This window comes from Phacochoerus africanus, chromosome 8 (assembly GCF_016906955.1).
Source record: "Phacochoerus africanus isolate WHEZ1 chromosome 8, ROS_Pafr_v1, whole genome shotgun sequence".
NCBI classification, from domain to species: Eukaryota; Metazoa; Chordata; class Mammalia; order Artiodactyla; family Suidae; genus Phacochoerus; species Phacochoerus africanus.
In genome coordinates, this window is record NC_062551.1 from 88,623,725 (window position 1) to 88,644,345 (window position 20,621).

The window sequence follows — 20,621 nt, forward strand, 5'->3', positions numbered from 1 at the left end:
CAAAGCCTCCGTGACTGGTCATTTGACAGTTGCTGCCAGTCAGAGGGGCACTGAGGGAGCAAGGGCCGGGCCTGCCAGCAGCACTGTTTGCTGTGGTGCTAGGCAACAGGCAGCAAGAGTGGCATTAAGAAGGGCTATCCTTTCCCCTCCAACCCCCAACCCAGGACCTGGCCCCAGGCAGTTCCCGAAACTGAATTCCGTAACCCCTCTTAACTTCCCCATGTGCCCGTCTTCAGGCTGAAACTGTGAATCCCCCAGGGTCCCAGAAACACCTCTAGGCCTTCGCTTTGCTCTTACTGTCCCCTTCTGCCTAGAACACCGTCTCCAGCTCTCCATGTCCACTCTTTTTCAGGTCTCAGCTTACATGTCATCTCCCCAGAAAGGCTTTGCCTGATGTGCCCCTCCCCCACATAAACGCCCATCCATTTAGTGGTTTGTCCTGTCAACTCGTTTATTTTCTATACAGCACGTACTGCAGTCTTTAATAATGTCCATTTTCCATTCCTTCTTTTTCTGCTTCCCCCATTAGAATGGAGGCCCCATGAAGGCAGGGACTTTGTGTTGTGTTGTTCCCCAGGGCTGAGCCCAAGTCCTGGCATATAGTAGGATCTCAAAATTATTGAATGAATGAAAGAAAGATGGATGGTCCTATCCAGTACAATTCAAACAACTTTTTTTTTTTTTTGGTCTTTTTAGGGCCACACCCACAGCATATGTAGGTTACCAGGCTAGGGGTTGAATTGGCCTACACCCAACCACAGCAACGTGGGATCCGAGCTGCCTCTGTGACCTACACCACAGCTCATGGCAACACTTGATCCTTCACCCACTGAGCTAGGCCAGAGATTAAACCTGTGTCCTCATGGATGCTAGTCTTGTTTCCGATGAGCCACAGGGGGAACTCCCCAGACAAATTTTGATGCCTGCTGTGTGCCAGGCCTGGGCCACTTGCCACCACAGAGCTCCTGTGTACTTAGGAAAACAGACATACACATCGTGCCCAGACCCTGCATACCAAGGCAGTGTGAGGTGGGTGAGACCATGGACTCAGTTCACTCAGCAAACATGGGCACCTGGCCTGTGCTAGGCCCTGTGTCAGAGCAAATGGCCCTCTTTGGCTCAGGCCTCTGCCTGCAAAGAGCTCACAGGGTAGAGAATAATAGAACTGTTCCTTGGGGAGACAAAACCATGCAGAGAATAATGCCAAATCACTGAGCTGAGTGATGGGCTAGGCAGTGAGAATCAAGGAAGCCCAGGAAGGGAGAGATTAACTCCAGGATGGGGACAGCCTCGTGGGCAAGGTAACCTGTGCCTGGAAGGAGAGAAAGTGTGTTCCAGCGCCAGGCACAGCCCACTGTCTCTCAGCCCCTCCGTGAAGCCAAACCAAGTCCATGAAGAGAAGAAAATGCCCAGGGCTGGCTACTGTTCGCCTGATCTCCATTCTCCAGGCTGCTCCGCCCTGCCCTGTGTCCTGGGTCTGACTCCCAGTGAGTGTCTCACCTGGGTCCCCTGGCCTTATGGTTTTAGGTGAAGTTTGGCTGGTAGGAGACACTGCCAGGAGATCAGAAGGAAGAGGGAGAGAGAGAATGAGAGCAGTGACTGTGTTTCTCCACTGAAAGCCAAGCTTCTATTGGGTGGCCTGCCCCCACAACTCCTGCCAGATTCTTCTTTTTTTTTTTCTTGGCCGCCCTGCAGCATATGGAGTTCTGGGGTCAGGGGTGAGATCTGAGCCAAAGTAGCAACCTAAGCCACAGCTGTAGCAACACAGAATCCTTAACCAACTGTGCCAGGCAGGAATCGAACCCGCATCCCAGTCCTCCCAAGATGTCACTGCTCCATAGCAGGAACTCCCTGCCAGAATTCTTAAGACACCTTCCTCTTGCTCCTTTTGGCCTTCAGGGTAGGGACTATTCCACTGCCGTGAGCCCCAAAGTACTTCATCCTTCCTGCCCACACCTTTGTAAATAGTTCCTTCATTAAACCTTCTTCTGGCAAATGCTTTCCTGCTGACACCCCTAAGGTAGAACTAAATGTAGGGAAGATGAGCCCTTGACAGTGGGGAGATCCTCTTTCTAAATTACCACATAACCAACATCAGAAAAGTTCTCAACTGGAGTTGAGTGGTGACTCAGCAGTAACAAACCCAATTAGTATCCATGAGGATGCAGGTTCGATCCCTGGCCTCACTCAGTGGGTTAAGGATCTGGCATTGCGGTTAGCTGTGGTATAGGTTGCAGACACAGCTCCGATATGGTGTTGCGGGCTGTGGTGTAGGTCGGCAGCTGCAGCTCTGATTTCACCCCCAGACTGGGAATTTCTATATGCCATGAGTACAGCTGTAAAAAGACAAAAAAAAAAAAAAAGAAAGAAAGAAAGAAAGAAAAATTGTGAGCTACTACAAAGCTACGGTAATCAAAACACCATGGTATTGGCATAAAAACAGACACAAAAGATCAGTGGAACAGACTAGAGAGCCCAGAAGTAAACGCTTAAGGTCAATTAATCTGTGACAAAGGAGACAAGGACAATCGCTTTAATAAGTGGTGCTGGGAAAACTGGACGGTTACGTGCAAAAGAATGAAATTAGAACATTTTCTCACACCATATACAAAAATAAACTCAAAATGGATTAAAGACATAAACGTAAGACCAGGAACCATAAAACCCCTATAAGAAAACAAAGAGGCAGAGGCAGAACACTCTTTGACATAAGTCATAGCAGTATTTTCTTGGATCTCTCTCCTAAAAATAAAAGAAAACCAAAAAGAAACAAATGGGACCTAGTTAGACTTAAAAGTTTTTGTTTGTTTGTTTGTTTGTTTGCCCTACCTGCAGGATGTGGCGTTGCTGGACCCCTAACCCACTGTGCTGGGCCTGGGATTGAACCCAAACCTCAGTAGTGACCCAAACCACCGCAGAGACAACATTGATCCTTAACTGCTGCACAACAGAGGGAACTCCAAAAGCCATGCCAGTGGTATACAAATTTCCCTGGGCCAGGAATCAAACCTGTGCCACAGCTGTAACCAGAGCCACAATAGTGACAACGCTGGATCCTTAACCCACCATGCCAGGAGGGAACTCCTAGACTTAAAAGCTTTTGCACAGCAAAGGAAATGATCAACAAGATAAAATGACTGAATGGGAGAAAATACTTGCTAGTGATATACTTGATCACGGGTTAATATCCAGGATATATAAACAGCTCCTATAACTCAACATCAAAAAACAAACAAACAAACAACCTTGTTAAAATATGGGCAGAAGACCTGAACATACATTCTTCCAAGAAAGGCACACAGATGGCCAACAGGTACATGAAAGGATGCTCGACACCCTTAATCATCAGAGAAATGCAAATTAAAACCACAATAAGATATCACTTCACACCTGTCAGAATGGTGATCGTCAAAAAGATCTCAGGAGTTCCCATTGTGGCGCAGTGGTGAACAGATCTGACTAGGAACCATGAGGTTGCAGGTTTGATCCCTGGCCTCGCTCAGTGGGTTAAGGATCCAGCATTGCTGTGAGCTGTGGTGTAGGTTGCAGACTCGACTTGGATCCCGCATTGCTGTGATTCTGGTGTAGGCTGGCAGGTGCACCTCTGATTCGACCCCTAGCTTGGGAGCGGCCCTAGAAAAGGCAAAAAAAAAAAAAAAGATCTCAAATAGCAAATGTTGCTGAGAATGTGGAGAAAAGGGAACATTCATCCACAGTTGGTGGGAATGTTAATTGATGCAGCCACAGTGGAAAGTGGTATGGAGATTTCTGAAAAAAGTAAAAATAGAACTACCTTATGACCCAGCAATTCCACTCGGGGCCTATATCCAAAAAAAACCCTAAAACACTAATTCAAAAATATACATGCAGGAGTACCCTGGTGACTCAGGGGGTTAAGTCACTGCTGTGGCTGGCATTGTCACTGCTGTGGCTTGGGTCACTGCTGTGGTGTGAGTTTGATTCCTGGTCTTGGAACTTCCATATGCCACAAGAGCAGCCAAAAAAAAAAAAAAAAAAATTCAGGCACCTCAATGTTCATAGCAGCATTATTTACAATTGCCAAGATATGGAAGCAACTGGGATTACCACTATGGTGCAAAAGGATCAGCAGCACCTCTGCATCGCAAAGGATGCAGGTTGGATCCCTGGCCCGGCACAGTGGGTTAAAGGATCCGGCATTGCTGCAGCGGTGGTGTAAGTTGCAACTGTGGCTTGGATTCGCTGCCTGGCCTGGCAACTCCAGATGCCTCAGGGTGGCCGGGGGGGGGGGGGGGGGGGGGGGGGAGATACAGAGCAACCTAAGTGTTCATCCACAGATGAATGGATAAAGGAGATGTGGCATATGTATACAATGAAACACGGCTAAGAAAGAACGAAATTTTGGAGTTCCATTGTGGCTCAGTGGTAATGAACCTGACTAGTATCCATGAGGATGTGGGTTCAATCCTTGGCCTCACTCAGTGGGTTAAGGATCCAGCTTTAATGTGAGCTGCAGTGTAGGTCTCAGAGTTGGCTCAGATCTGGTGATGCTGTGGCTGTGGCATAGGCCAGCAACTGCATCTCTGATTCGACCCCTAGTCTGGGAACTTCCATATGTTGTGGTATGGCCCTGAAAAAAGAAGAAGGAAAAGAAAAAGAGGAAGAAGGGTGAAATTGTGCCATTTGGAAGGATATAGATGGACCTGGAGGATATTATGCTAAGTGAAATAAATCAGACAAAGACAAATACTGTACGATATCACTTACATATGGAATCTAAAACAAACAAACAAACAAACTAGTGAATATAACAAGAAAGAAACAGGAGTTCCCATCATGGCTGTAGCTCTGATTGGACCCCTAGCCTGGGAACCTCCGCATGCCACGGGTGAGGCCCTAAAATTTAACAAAAAAACAAAACAAAGGAAACAGACTCACAGATATAGAGAACAAACTAGTGGTTACCAGTGGGAAGGGGGCAGGGGCAAGATGGGGTAGAGGATTAAGAGATATAAACTCTTATGTATAAAATAAATAGAAAAAATAAAATAAAATAAACAGGAGTTCCTTGGTGGCTCAATAGGTTAAGGGCCTGACATTTTCATTGCTGTGCCTTGATTACAAACCCTGGCCTGGGAACTTCCGAATGCCACAGGCACTTCCAGTAAATAAATAAATAAGCCACAAGGATGGAGTTCTCACTGTGGCGCAGTGGGTTAAGAATCTGACTGTAGCAGCTCAGGTTGCTGCGGGTGTGTAAATTAGATCCTTGGCCCAGCACAGTGGGTTAAATGATCCTGTGTTGTCATTGCTGCGGCATGGGTTTCAACTGCAACTCAGATTCAATCCTTTTTTTTTTTTTCTTCCCTGTCTTTTTAGGGCTGTATCCTTGGCATATGGAAGTTCCCAGGCTAGGGGTTGAATCGAAGCTGTAGCCAATGGCCTAAGCCACAGCCACAGCAACACCAGATCCTGTGTCCTCATGGATACTAGTTAGATTTGTTTCTGCTGAGACATGACGGGAACTCCCAGATTCAGTCCTTGGCCCGGGAACTTTCATATACCATGAGTTTGGCCATAAAAAAATAATGATAATAAAATAAGCTAGCTACAAGGATATATGGTACAACACAGGGAATATAGTCAATGTTTTATAATAACTATACATGGAGTATAACCTTTAAATATTGTGACCCACTATGTTGTACACCTGCAACAGGTGATATTGTACATTAACTGTATCTCTTTTTTTTTTATTTTTAGGGCCACACCCACGGCATATGGAGGTTCCCAGGCTAGGGGCCTAATCAGAATTGTAGCTGCCAGCCTATGCCAGAGCCACAGCAACGGTGGAGCCAAGCCGCGTCTGTGACTACACCACAGCTCATGGCAACGCCGGATCCTTAACCCACTGATCGAGTCCAGGGATCGAACTCCCATCCTCATGGTCGCTAGTTGGGTTCGCTAACTGATGAGCCACGACGGGAACTCCTCTATCTCAATTTTTTTAAGATTTAAAAAAATTTTCTGCTAAGAAAATGTTGTGAATTGATTAAAATCCCATCCTAGGCGAACAGTGACCTTCTGGCCACCACTCCAAGCAGAAGAACAGCTCAGGGAGGGGCTCAGAGTGTTGGGATGACTGGCAGAGGGATGAGCTTGGAAACAGAGAGGATCCCAAGGGCTGCAGGGAGGGGAGCCCTGGCAGTGGTCTCCACCAGCCCCAGAGCATGCCCTACATAAGCTTGGGAAGGCTACCCTGAACCTCAGTTCCATGGCTGTGAAATAGGCGACCAATACCCTCTTCACAGGATTGTCTTGAAAAAGAATTAAATGTGAGGCTCAGCACAGGAGCAATTGGAAGTGAACTTGCTCTGAAAGCTGAGAGGAGCACATGCCCCATTACTCGCCATTCTGCCGAGTTTGTGGGCACCAAGAGCTCCAGCAAACCAACTAGAGGCCAGAGGAGGGTGGTGAGAGATGCCCTAGCGGGCCCTCCTGCCCACTGCTTCAAGGGAGCCAGGTACATACATAGCCAAGCTTTGGAGGCAGCAGACTGGAGCCTATAACTTGCCTCTGCACTTAATCACTGTGTGAGCTTAGGAAAATTATTTTTGCCTCACAGAAATTTTCTTCTCTGTAAAATCAGATAACACTTTTGACTTCGTGGGTTTGCTGTGAGGACAAACTGAGAACACAAAAGGCATTTAGTCAAGTACCTCATGTAATGTGAGTGCCCAAGAGACAGTAATAATTATTTTTCTTTTTAAATTTTAATTTATTATTATTTTATTTTTTTCTTTTTAGGGCTGCATATGGAAATTCCCAGGCTAGGGGTCGAATTGGAGCTACAGCTGCTGGCCAACACCACAGCCACAGTAACACCAGATCTGAGCCGCATCTGTGACCTACACCACAGCTCATGGCAACGAAGGATCATTAACCCACTGAGGGAAGCCAAGGAGTGAACCGCATCCATATGGGTAGTTGGGTTCCTTTCCATTGAGCCATGACAGAACTCCCTCTTCTTCTTTTTTTAAATTAAAGTATAGTTGATTTACAATGTTGTGCAATTATTTTTATTTAAAAAATTATAAATTATTATTTTTGTCTATGCCTGCAGCATGTGGAAGTTCCGGGACCAGGGATCAAACCTATGCCACAGCAGCCACCCGGGCTGCTGCAGTGACAATGCTGGATCCTTAACCCGCAGTGCCACGAGAGAACTCTATGACCGAATTTTTATCAGCATCATTGTCATTATGCCTGACCTCCAGAGGCTTGTAGTTTAGAGGGGCTGGTGGCCTTTTCCTCCTCCGACTTACTCCAGAGGGGTCCCTGGTGTGGCCACACACTTGGGCAGAGTTGGACTTCAAAACCTCAGTTCCACTTCCAGGAAATTAGGTTGTGTTGGTGCTATGTTTTGTTTTCCTTTGTTTTTTTTTTTTTGCTTTTTTTGCTTTTTTTAGAGCCACACCTGTAGCATATAGCAGTTCCTAGGCTAGGGGGTCTAATCGGAGCTACAGCTGCCGGCCTTTGCCACAGCCACGCAGGATCTGAGCTGTGTCTGCAACCTATACCACAGCTCATGGCAGTGTGGGATCCTTAACCCACTGAGCAAGGCCAGGGATTGAACCTGCAACCTCATGATTCCTAGTCTGATCTGTTTCCACTGTGTCACAACAGGAACTCATTTTTTTTGTTTGTTTGTTTTTGTTTTTTGTCTTTTTAGGGCTGCACATGTGGCATATGGAGGGTCCCAAGCTAGGGGTTAAATCAGAGCTATAGCTGTCAGCCTACAACACAGCCACAGCAACACTGATCCAAGCCACATCTTCGACCTACACCACAGTGAAGGCAACGCAGGATCCTCAACTCACTGAGCAAGGCCAGGAACCTGTGTCTTCATGGATACTAACTGGGTTCATTACCACTATGCCACCACTGGAACCCCTGGGTGGGCGCTAAATGAGAAACTGTGGAGGAAACACCCAGCACCTTGCCCAGGATACAAGAGTCACTTGATTAGAGCTATTCCCTTTACTTCCTCATTCCTCCCTGCCCTCTGGGACTGTTGTTTGGGGGCCGGTGGCCTGCACCTCTGCTGACCCATGCAGAGGACACCACGCTCGGCAGTCGGGCTCTGGTGGCAATGCCGAGAACTGCCTCCAGGGGCGCCACTACACTATCCCGAGCGCCCCGGGAGTTGTTGTTCCCACTGTGGCCGCGAGGGGTCATCTGGACACAGTTTTCGTGAACCGAGGACCCCCCGGCGGCGGGGAGGTCCCGGCCCGAGATGAATCGAGCATGTTATTCCGCAGAACAGTGATAATAATGAACAATAATAACAGCAAGAGCTCCAGATCCAGCGGTAACCAGCTGTTACCGATTTGAAAGGCGTCTCACGTGCTGGGAGGCTGTGGGACTCGAGGGAAGGAGCCAGGCTTCGTCTCAGGCTGTGTTCTAATCCAGTCCGCTCACTCTCCAGTTCTGCTCCGTACCCGTATCCTTGGGCCGCTCGGAGCCTGCTTCATCAGCTAGAAAGTGGGAACCTTAATATAGTTCTTGAGAGGAATGAATGAACTTCCCGATGGCTCCCCGGAGAGCAGCTTGGAATGGGATCAGGTAGGTAAGCAGTGGGGAACCTGGCCCAACTTAAGGTATCTAGCAAATCCCTTGGGTGTCTTTGGTTCATTCACCAAGCCTGTCCTGAGTCCCTGGGCCCTGGCCCTGCAGCCTCTACCTCTGTTATCTTGCATAAGTCTCTCACCAGTGCAATCCTGAGAGGCAGGTGTGATCATCACCCCATTTCTAGCTGAGCAAACTGAGGCTCAGAGAATAGCCGTGACTCGCCTTAAGTCACAGCTGGGAAGTAGGTGAGCTGGGCTCCCCATTGCACAGGCTGCCTCCGTCCCATCCAGGTTTGAAGAATGCTGAGGAGAGTTGACAGGGTGCAGTGCCTGCTTGCGTGTGTGTGTGTGTGTGTGTGTGTGTGTGTGTGTGTGTTTCTGGCTTGGGCCTGTGGGGCTACCTACAGAGACAGGTACTGTCAGGGGATGGGAGTGCCTGGTAGGGAGATTAGGAAGAGTGAGGAGAAGCAGGTTCCACAGGCAGCCAGCCAAGGCAGGCAGGAGGCGGGCCTGGGTCTGGAACCCACTCTTCCTTGTTCCCAGCACCAGTATCCGCCCCCCACTCTGCTCCTGGCACTGGAGTCCTGGCTTCTCATCATCTGACCCCACGCTGAGCCTCACTTTCCCCATCAGAGAAACAAGGACAGAGACCTGGTGGGGGACAGCGGCCAGGATTCCTGCTCCTTTAAGCCCTTCTTGGTGGAGGGCGCGGCCGGCGGCAGGTGAGCGGAGTTGCCACATCAGCAGGGCGAGCCCCGCCCACTCTCCTCCCCTCCCCTCCCCCAGCTCCGGAGGGAGGCCCCAGAGGCCCCAGAGGACGGTGGGAAGTGGGTGGAGAGACAGAGCTGAGCCTAGTTGGCTGGAGAGGAGGGGGATGGTTGCTGGGGGCGGTGAGGGACTGTGGGGGGGGGTGTCCCTGACCGTGCTGTACCTGACCGACGTCTGTGTGTGCTCCAAAGCATACAGGAGTGTGTACACAAGTGTGTGGCTTTGACGTAGGATGTGCTCATCGTGTTCAAGAATGCCTGAGTGCCCCTGAGCGCATCTTTGTGAGCCCCTGTGTCTGCGCGGATGGCCCTGGGTGTGCAGGAGTAGGTATGCTTGGGCCTGATGTATGTTCCTTTTGGTATCTGTGTGAATGCACTTGCGTGTACAAGTGTGTGTGTCTTTGTGTTTGCCCTTTATTCTGTGCGGATGTTGTGGACAGGAGCTTGTGTGAATGTGTCTGCAGGTGCGCCTTTGTGTGGATATTTGTGAAGGTAAAAAACGAGAGTGGGAGTTCCTGTTGTGGCCCAGTGGAAACAATCTGACTAGTATCCATGAGGATGTGGTTCCATCCCTGGCCTCGCTCAGTGGGTCAAGGATCCAGCATTGCGGTGAGCTGTGGTGTAGGTCGCAGACTCAGCTCGGATCTGGTGTTGCTGTGGCTGTGGTGTAGGCCAGTAACTACAGCTCTGATTCGACCCCTAGCCTGGGAACTTCCATATGCCGTGGGTGTGGCCCTAAAAAAGCAAAAAAAAAAAAAAAAAGCGTGTAGTTGGGTTTGTGAATGTCTGAATGTCTCGGTGTGTGTCTTTTTGTCTGTGTTTGACTCTGAATGTACTGAGTGCACAGGAGTATATGAATGTGTTTGTGTGTTTCCAGGGTGCCACTGTGTGACCATGTGGACAAGGGTGTGTGTGGCTCTGTGTGTGGCTGCCAGAGTCCTCTCAGAGTAGGGCTGAGCCTCTGTGAGTCCACACTGAGCAGCCTCTTCTCACTGAGCCCTGACCCTTCAGAAAAGCCCAGCCCCTGTGCCCCCCCCCCTCCTGGTGACTCACCTCCCTGCCATCCCTGCCCCCCACCAACCTCCGGCCATAAAGTTCAGTCCCTCTCTTGTCCAGTTTGCCTCCTTCCCACCCATAGGGAGTCTCAGGCACTTCCTCCATGTGGCCTGTGACCTGAGAAGGAGTCCCAATGTTAGCTAAGCATGTTGTACCCCCACTTGACAAATGACAACACGGGCTCAAATCACTGCACTGACCCTCTGCAGGTCCCACTGTACATTTGATCCCATGACCCCTACAGCTCAGGGTAGGACCGCTGGCCTCTTCCAGCCTCACCAATGGCCCCGGCCCAGGGCTCTGGGAAGGAGAAAGGGAAATGACATTTGGGGACTCCCAGCCACTTGCTTGGCCCTTCCCGTGTTGCCATTTCATTCATTCCAGTCCTGCTCAGAGAGGGGAAGCAGTTTGCCCAAGTCACTGTCAGGGAGTAGCTGAGCCAGAATTTGAACTCAGGTCTCTCTAACTCTGGAGCTCATGGGACAGAATGAGGGATGGAGGTTGGGGGGTGCCAGTCGGGGACTGGACACTAGTCCCTGAGAGAAAGGAACGGGGGTGATAAGACATGAGAAGAAATGAGGAAAGGTGGCTCAAGACTGTTCCCATGTGGCCTCACACCCAGAGCCAAAGTGACACAGTCTCACATGGACCCTTGCGGCCTGGCAGGACTTCCTGTTCTAACCCAAATCTAGCTCCCTGTCTCAGGCCCCCCCCCCCCCGCCCCGCCCCGGGTTGAGGGAAAGCATGACTGAGTGGGTCTGGCTTGAGCAACCTCCCTGCTGCTGGTCACAAGTGTTTGAAATTCCACTGTTCCACTGACCGCTGCCCCTGGAGGGTCCCCTTTTAGATCAGAAACCCCAGCTTTGGGGAGGTGTCCAGCCTGAGGGGGTCTGATTGGAGTGAGGGTCTCAGATTGATGGATGTCCTGAGGCCCTTTTGGAATAGGGATGAGGGCCAATGATTGGACAAAGGGGCCAGAGGAAGTGTGGAGGGCGGACCCCTGGGGGAGGCTGGAATGGGCCCTCCATCACAGTCTCATTTTATGCTCCAATACCCTCTGGGGCAGCAGGCTTTACTCTGCTGCTCTTTATTTATGTATTTATTTGGTCGCCCCACAGTATATGGAGTTCCCTGGCCGGGGATCAGATCCGAGCTGCAGTTGCGAAGCTGTGGCATCATCAGAACCTTTAACCCACAGTGCTGGGCTGGGGATCAAACCTGCATCCTGGTGCTGCAGAGATGCCACCAATCCCATTGCACCACAACAGGAACTCCCAAATTTACTTCCATATTTACTCCCGTTTTTTTTTTGGTTTTTTGTTTTTTGTCTTTTCTAGGGTCGCATCTGTGGCATATGGAGGTTCCCAGGCTAGGGGTCTAATTGGAGTTGTACCTGCTGGCCTACACCACAGCCACAGCAATGCGGGATCCAAGCTGTTCCTGCGACCTACACCACAACTCATGGCAATGCCAGATCCTTAACCCACTGAGCGAGGCCAGGGATCAAACCCACATCCTCATGGTTCCTAGTCGGATTCATTAACCACTGAACTGCGACGGGAACTCCCACTCCCATATTTTTGAGGAGGAAACTAGGCACTGAGGGGCAGATACCTGGCTGAAGAGAACTTGAATCTCATCTTTGGACTTGAGGTCCAGGGCTCTTGCTAACATCTGTGGCTCCCTCTGGGTCCCAGGGCTGGCTTCGGCTGGGAGGAGGCCAGAGAGGCAGAAATGGAGAGGGGGTGTCCCTTTGACTCCTTTAGAGGAGAAGGACCATGAAGATGCCCGCCCTGTGCTTCAGGAGGTGGGGCTTAAGGAAGACAGGGAGGGAGTTCCCGTTGTGGTTCAGTGGTTAACGAAGCCGACTAGGAACCATGAGGTTGCAGGTTCGATCCCTGGCCTTGATCAGTGGGTTAAGGGTCTGGCGTTGCCTTGAACTGTGGTGTAGGTTGCAGATGCGGCTCAGATCCTGCATTCCTGTAGCTGTGGTGTAGGCCGGCGGCTACAGCTCCAATTGGATCCCTAGCCTAGGAACCTCCATATGCCGTGGGAGCAGCCCTAGAAAAGGTGAAAAAAAAAAAAAAAAAAAAGGAAGACAGGGAGGTGACCCCCTTACCTCCCAGCCTCACAGGTCTCCGCAGGTGTTTAGGAAGCAAATAGCTCCCTTGACCTGCAGTCTCCTCTTGGCCCTGGCTGCAGTCTCCCACGTCTGACACTTAGTGTCATGGAGACCCGGTCATTTTGGGCCTTCACTTCTGTCCTTTCTCTATGTCCTGCCTGCCAGAGTCCTTGCTGGGCTTGCTCCTATAGCCTCAGGATCCAGTGCAGGGCTCTCTCTGGGTCACTCCCTTGCTCCCTGAGAGAAGAGCTGCTTTGTTCAGTGAATCTGATTCCTGGAGAACAGCTTCCAGCCAGAGCACTTCGCGGACCCCTGGCCGGCTGAGTGAGGGCCAGGCCCACCTCTGGCTCAGTTAGTGGCAGGGCAGCTGGACCACTCAGTTCAGAGGATAGTGACCTAAGGAAAAGACCATGACCTAGAAAGGACTGTGGGTGATGCAGGCCTCTAGAGCATAAATAACTCCCTTGAATCCAGACCCTAACTTCAGCTGCTTCCATGAAGCTGGGGACAGTGCCTTATCATCCCTTTGCCCCTCGTGCCCAACATGGGGCTGGCAGGGCGAAGCTGTGCAGTTGTGTTGAGGCCGAAGTGAATGAAGTTAGCCAAGGAGTCTTGGGGCTCTGTCCAAGGCTGTGGCTATGCAGTGGGACCTGTGATCCCTCTGCCCTTGTTCAGGACACTCAGAATCACTGTCACATCCACCTTCCCTGGACTCAGGTCTCCCTTCTTTGGGTGTGCTTCTCTCTGCCCTGGAGATGCCTGGAACACTGGGTAGCTACCCCTGCCACTCCAGCCTTGGGGGTGTAGGCCACTGCCTCTCTGCCTGCAGGTCTGACTGTAGTTCCCTGACCCTGGAATTCACAGCTTCTCTCCTTGGCTCCCTCACTGCCTGGGTGTCCTTGTATTTCCGGCCTCCATGTGTGGCCCTGCCTGACCCTGGCCTGGCCTGAGGAGAGGGCTGGGGGGAGTGGGAGGGGCGTGCACAGTGCAGCTCTTGTTCAGGGGCTCAGGGTGGGACCAATGCCTGCTCTTGTGTTCCAGCCCCTGGCTTGAATCTTGGCAAGCCAGAGGGGGAGCTGCCTCTCTGCCTGCAGCATCATCTCAACATCCGTTCCACTGGCAGAGCGGGCCCAGAGCCACCATGGAAGCTGACCAAGATGGCCCTTAGCTGAGCTCTCCTTCCAGGCTACTATTGACCCCTTTGCCCCTGGCTCCATCTCACAACCTGTGTCCTGGGCCATGACACAAACAAGAATGTGGCTGGAATGGCTGTACCAGAGACTGGGCAGACACAACACTGGCCCCAGGGCTGCAGTTGCAAGTGCCTCATCCAGGAAATGACGTTTACCAACAGGGCTCCTTTAGGGGCATAAAGAATCAGTGAGGGGGTAGGGCTCAGTGAAGTGAAGGGATGGGGGGCTCAGTGAAGAGGATGGGGGCTCAGTAAAGGGATGGGGCTCAGTGAGCAGATGGGGTTCAGGGAGGAGGGTGGAGGCTCAGGGAAGAGATGGGTCTCAGTGAGGAGATGGGGTTCGATGAAGAGAAGGAGCTCCGGAGTTCCCGTCGTGGCTCAGTGGTTAACGAACCTGACTAGTTATCATGGAGTTGCGGGTTCCGTCCCTGGCCTCACTCAATGGGTTAAGGATTCAGCGTTGCCGTGAGCTGTGGTGTAGGTCGCAGACTTGGCATGGATCCTGCATTGCTGCACCTGTTGCGTAGGCCGGCAGCTATAGCTCTGATTGGATCCCCAGCCTGGGAACCTCCATATGCTGTGGGTGCAGCCCTAAAAGGACCAAAAAAAAAAAAAAAAGAGATAGAGAGAGAAAGAGATAGAGAGAGAGATTTGGGACTCAATAGGGGAATGGGAGTTTAGTATGGGGGATGCAGCTCAGGCAGGCAATGCCAAATAGTCCTCAGCAACAAACTGTGAGGTCTTTGAGGCCAGGGAGCCAGGGCTGGGAGCAAGGGGCTGCAAAGGAGGAAGGATGTGCTCATTTGCATGGGATTATTTAATATTCAAATATCTAAGCTTGGGCTGATGAGGAATGGCTGCTAGAATGCATGCTATTTTCATATTTCCTTTTTTAGTGAGGAAAACACCCAAACCCTCCTCCTTCCCCAGCTCCCCTATTTAGAACCTGACTTGAGAAGAGGTGGTCTCTGCAGGGAAGATATCATGCAGAATGTTAAGGTGGAGCTAGTTTGGGTACCAGACCCCAGAAGTATGCTAAGGATAGGCCTGGAGTGGGAGAAGAAGCAAGAATTCCCTCCCCATTCCCCCAAGGAATCCAGGATCTAGAACAGGGAGTAGAATGAGAAGGGGAAGTTTAAAAACTGAAGTGGTTCTTGGAGTTCTGGTTGTGGCTCAGTGGGTTAAGAATCTGACTAGTATTCATGAGAATGCAGGTTTGATCCCTGGCCTTGCTCAGTGGGTTAAGGATCCAGCATTGCCATAAGCTGTGGTGTAGGTCACAGATGCGGCTTGGATCCTGTGTTGCTGTGCCTGTGGCACAGACGGGCAGGCAGCTGCAGCTCCGATTCAACCCCTAGCCTGGGAACTTCCATATGTTGCTGGTGCAACCCCAAAAATACAAAAAAAAAAAAAAAAAGCAAGCAAAGAAAAAGTGACTGAAGTGGTTCTGGAATTCTTGTTGTGGCTCAAAGGGTTCAGCAGCATCTCTGCAGCACCAGGACGCAGGTTCAGGTTGGCACAGAGGATTAAAGGATCCAAAGCTGCGGAGCAGGTCACAATCGGGCTCAGATCTGATCCCTGGCCTGGGAACTCCATATGCCATGGGACCACTAGTAAAGGGAAAAAAACCCTCCAAAACTGAAGTGGTTCTTAGGGATTTCTTAGACTCTACACAGTGGCTACAGAGGGTACAATTAATACCACTACCCCATTCTGCAACCATGGCAGACATGATTAATTGATCATGGCACTCAACACAGAGCCATTTGAGGCAGCGGTTAGCACATGAAATTACATCTATGTGCCTTCCTGATTACTTCAACACTTTCCTTTCCAGATGGGGAAACGGAGGCCCAGAGAGCATACAGAAAATGCAGATTCTGGATTCTGGATTTCCCTGATGGCTCAGCAGCTTAAGGATCCAGTGTTGTCACTGCTGTGGCTTGGGTCACTTCTGTGGTGCTGGTTTGATCCCTGGCTGGGGAAATTCCTCATCCCTACGGCCAAAACAAATAGAAAAAAGAAAGAAAATGCATCTTCTACCCACCCTCAATGCTACCTGCCCAGCCTGGAATCATATTGGTCATTCTCTGGGAGGATGAGTGAGGACAACTCCACTCTGTGTGAGAAAATCATCACAAAAAGGTGCTTCTTGGAGGTCCCATTGTGGCTCAGCAGGTTAAGAATCCAACTAGTATCCATGAGGATGTGAGTTTGATCCCTGGCCTCGCTCAGTGGGTTAAAGGATCTGGCGTTGCAGTGAGCTGCAGTGTAGGTGGAAGAGGCAGCTCGGATTTGGCGTTGCTGTGGCTGTGGAATAGGCTGGCAGTTGCAGCTCCGATCTGATCCTTAGCCTGGGAACTTCTATATCTGGTGGGTTCGGCCCTAAAAAGACCAAAAAAAAAGTGCTTCTTGGTGGAATTACAGGTGATTTTGATTTACAGCTTTGTGCTTTTCTGCATTTCCCAGATTCTCTTTAAGCATGAATTCAGTTTGTAATCAGATATCTCCCAATAATACTAGGCATCTTTTTTTTTTTTCCCCAGCAGTATATGGTGCCTGCTTTAGGCATTATCTAAATCTACCTTGACAACTACTCTAGTAAGGGGGTGTTATTATTGCTATTCCTATTTTAAAGATGAAGAAACCAAGACCTAGGGACGTGTAGAAATTGCCTAAGGTCACACAGCAAGTGACACAGCTGTGACTCTAGCCACATTAAAAGCAATTAAATCAATCAAAAATGAACATCAAGGGGAAGTCCCTGTTGTGGCTCAGAGGAAATGAATCTGACTAGTATCCATGAGGATGCAGGTTGGATCCCTGGCCTTGCTCAGTGGGTCAGGGATCTGGCATTGCTGTGAGCTGTGGTGTAGGTTGCAGACGCGGCTCGGACCCCGTGTTGCTGTGGCTGTAGCATAGACCAGCAGGCGGCTGCAGCTCTGATTCAACCCGTAGCCTGGGAACTTCCATATGCTGCTGGTGTGGCCCTAAAAAGCAAAAAAACAAAAACAAACAAACAAACAAAAAAACTGAAAAAACAAAAAAACAGAAAAAGTGAGTTATCCAGGATGGACCAGGTCTAAGGGAGAATGCAGATTGACTTGCTCTTCTGTTCAATATGTATAGGCTGCTCCACTAGGGAGGAGGGAAGGGACTTGCCCAATATCATTCTGGATGTTGTGTGGACAAACAGCCAGGGCCCCAGAGAAGCTGCTGAGCAGCCTGAGGAGAGAGTAGAGGCCTGGCATGATCCCCCTGCTCCTCCCCAGGACCTGGACTCCTCTCTCTGCTCAAGACAATGGGAATACTGTGCCCTGGCAGAGTGCAGGATGGAAGGACACCTTCTGACAAGGCCCCTGCTACTCCTCTCAGCATGGCAGGGTGGGGAGAGGATGAAAGAGGCAGAGGAATGAGGTGGGGGTGGCTCAGAGCGGAGCCAACAACAGCAGGGGCAGAGCAGGGTGGGGAGGGAGGAGGCTCTGACCTCCCCTCGAACGTTGGGAAGGTCCATTTTGGCAGGAGCATGGGCCCAGGGCCTCCCCCTGCCCAGCTTTCTCAGGCCTCACCCACGGGGAAGCCGGAGCCCCGGAGCCCCTTTGTCCACTGTCTCCAAACACCACCCCCTCCTGTATGCCCAGAGCAGAGGATAAGGACGTCAGTGGACCAGCCCTCCAATGGCAATGTGACCTTGCCCAAGCCACTTTGTCTCTCGGACTTTTCTCACCTCCAAAATGGAAGTGACAGGCCGTACTTTTCAGGCAAGACTCCACTTTGTAAAGGGAAGCATAGAAGCAAAGGACCCCAGCTGGAGTGGGAGAAGCAGCCGCCCAGCAAATGCTGGTTATAAATATGATAAGGGCTCTCCCTTCCCAGCCTGCCTCACTCCGCTGGCAAAGTGAGGACCGGCCAGGAGAGCTTGAGGGGGAGGAGACCTCTTCCTTCCTGCCCCTTTCAGCTGGGTATCAAGATCTGAGACCAGATGTGTGGCCGAGTGACTCAGCCCTTTCCTGCCTGGAAACTCCTCCCTGCCTGCCTCACCAGGCTGGGCCAGGGAGGGTGAGACAGCAGATTGGAGGTGGGGGTGGCTGGTCATGAACAACCTCAGGGGAGAGGTGGGGGCAGGGTGCGGGAGGGAGAGGAAGGGATGAATGAGGCTAGTGTGGCTTGGCCTGCAAGATGAGGATGGGACAGAGGAGGAGGGACAATCGCGGGGCTGACTTGGGAGACGTTGAGGGTGTCCTTGAGTCCCGTCGCTGACTCAACCCAAAATGCTCAAAGGCTCACCCCCTCCTGCTCCCACCGGCTCGCATCCCTTCCCCATATTTCCAGGCCAGCCCCAACCTGTCTGCCCCGCCCTCCTAGGCTGGAACACCCACGGGGTGCTCCCTTCTCCCCTGTTCTCTCCTTCTCTTTCTAGCCAACCGCCTCCACTTTCTCACCTCCCACTTGGCTCGTCCTATTACAGACTCCTCGAAGCACGTGGAAGCAGCCCTCTGGAAGATTGCCTCTTAGTTGCTAAATCCCTCACCCAGTCCAGCCTGATCTTTCAGGAACAGTAGGCACTGCTGATCTGGCCCTTCTCGGAGCTCTTGGCCTCCAACACCACCCTGCTCGTTTCCCTTCTAGCTCTTGAATAGTTCCCTCTCTGATCTCAGCTTCCTACTCTCTCTCTGAAGGATATGTGTTCTATAAACTCAAACCTCCATATCTATCGAGTGGCGGAGGGACTAAATGAGTGGACTTTGGCATCACGTAGACCTGGGTTCAAATGCTGCCTCTGCTTTTTACTACCTATATTATTTTGGTTGGATAAATTATTTGACTTCTCTGAGCCTCAACTTCCTCCTCCATCAAATGGGTTTATATTACCTCTCCCCTGGGGATCAAATGGGACAATGCACATAAAGCTTTCAGCACTGCGTCTGGCAAATTGTATTCAGTTACTGGCTGTTGCTATTAATATCTTTTCTTCCTGGTCAAATTTATTCCCCGCCCACCCCCAGCTCCTACCTACCGGGCATGTCTAGCTGGATGTCCTAGTGGCCCTTCCTTTTTCCTCCCCAAATACCAGCTTCTCTTCTTTTATTTTATTTTTTTTCTTTTTAGGTCCCCACCTGCGGCATATGGAAGTTCCCAGGCTAGGGGTCAAATCAGAGCTATAGCTGCCAGCCTATGCCACAGCCACAGCAATGCCAGATCCGAGCCGCGTCTGCAACCTACACCACAGCTCATGGCAATGCTGGATCTTTAACCCACTGAGTGGGGCAGGGATTGAACCCACAGCCTCATGGATACTAGTTGGGTTCGTTACCTACTGAGCCACAACCGGAACTCCCAGCTTCTCTTCTTGATGCCCTATTTCTGTTAAGGTCCCACCATCTTCTCCTGGGCCCAGCTCTTGAGATGTTATTTGTTCATTCAACAAGTTCTTACTAAGAGTGCAAAGCTAAGTCCAGGGAAGACACGCTTGAAAAATCATTATCTTTGCCTTTATGGATCTCACAGTCTGAGGAGGGAGACAAGCAATTTAATATAATTAAATAAAGAGTTCCTGTCGTGGCAGAGCGGAAACGAATCCGACTAGGAACCATGAGGATGCAGGTTCGGTCCCTGCCCTTTCTCAGTGGGTTAAGGATCCTGCGTTGCCATTAGCTGTGGTGTAGCTCGCAGATGCGGCTGCGGCTCAGATCCTGAGTTGCTGTGGCTGTGGCTATGGCTCTGGCCACAGCTCCAATTAGACCCCTAGCCTGGGAACCTCCATGTGCCTCCATAGAGGTTTGTATGGGGAAAGCCAATCCAGGAAGCCTTCCTAGAGAAGATAGCATTTGAATTGACACTCGTAGGTTGAGTAGGATTTTGAAAGGTGAACAAGTCAGGGAGAGCTGAGGAACCAGCCCCAGGCAAAGGTGCAGCAGTGTGAGCTATGAGAGAGCAGAAACTGGCCAGGCCCTTAGAGCTAGAGGCTCGCAGTATGTTTTAGAGAACTCCTTTGGGGCAGCATGGAGGACTGCTGGGAGGAGGTGGAAGTGGAAGCAGTGGGGAGACCTAGAGAAGAATGAAGTTCTGACAGTTTACTCCTGCTTTGCCCTGCCCACGCTGTTGCAACCTTGGGAAAGTCACTTGACCTCACTGAGTTTCCATCTCTCTGTCAAATGGAGATAACAATAGGTACCCAAGGGGACGTTGGGGAGGGCTGGATGAGCTAATGGAAGGGAAAGTGCTGGACAAATGCAAGCCGTTGTAAAAATCTGCCAGGCAGACTGTGTTCCAGCTGCAACCCCATCTCAAAAATGGCCTCCTTGAGTCTCCTCCGGGTCAGCCCACAGCCTCCCTGGCTCTGGGGTAGTGGGTAGGATGCAGGGGAACAGATCGGAAAACACCTGATTCTGAATCTTGGTTTACTGGCTGTGTGACCTGGGATCAGTGTCTTTCCCTCTCTGAGCTTCATTTTCTCCAGCTGCAAAAATAGGGCTGAGAACCCAACCTGCAGGGCTGTCGGGAGGATTCTATGGCACCTGGTAGGTGCTCCTTAACAATATAATTCCCTCTCCCCGGCTCTCTGGTCCGCTTCTCCAGGGCCTGGCACCTAGCTGAGCAGAGCGGGAAATGGTGAATATTTAACAACAGACTGGGCGAGTGCTCCTGACAGAAGGGACATGTGTTGGAGCCGGAGGACACCTGCTCCCTCAGCAGGTCTGCCTAGATGTCCCTGGGCTCTAAGGGCAGCCACATCCCATCCTGAGGGAACTCTTGCTTTCAGTGACTTCCTGGGGAATCCCATCTAGGAGGGGCTCTCTCAGGGTACCCTAGTCCCCCCAAATGTCTCTTCTTCCATCTTCTCTTATCCTGTCACTCAGGGGGACAGCAAATGG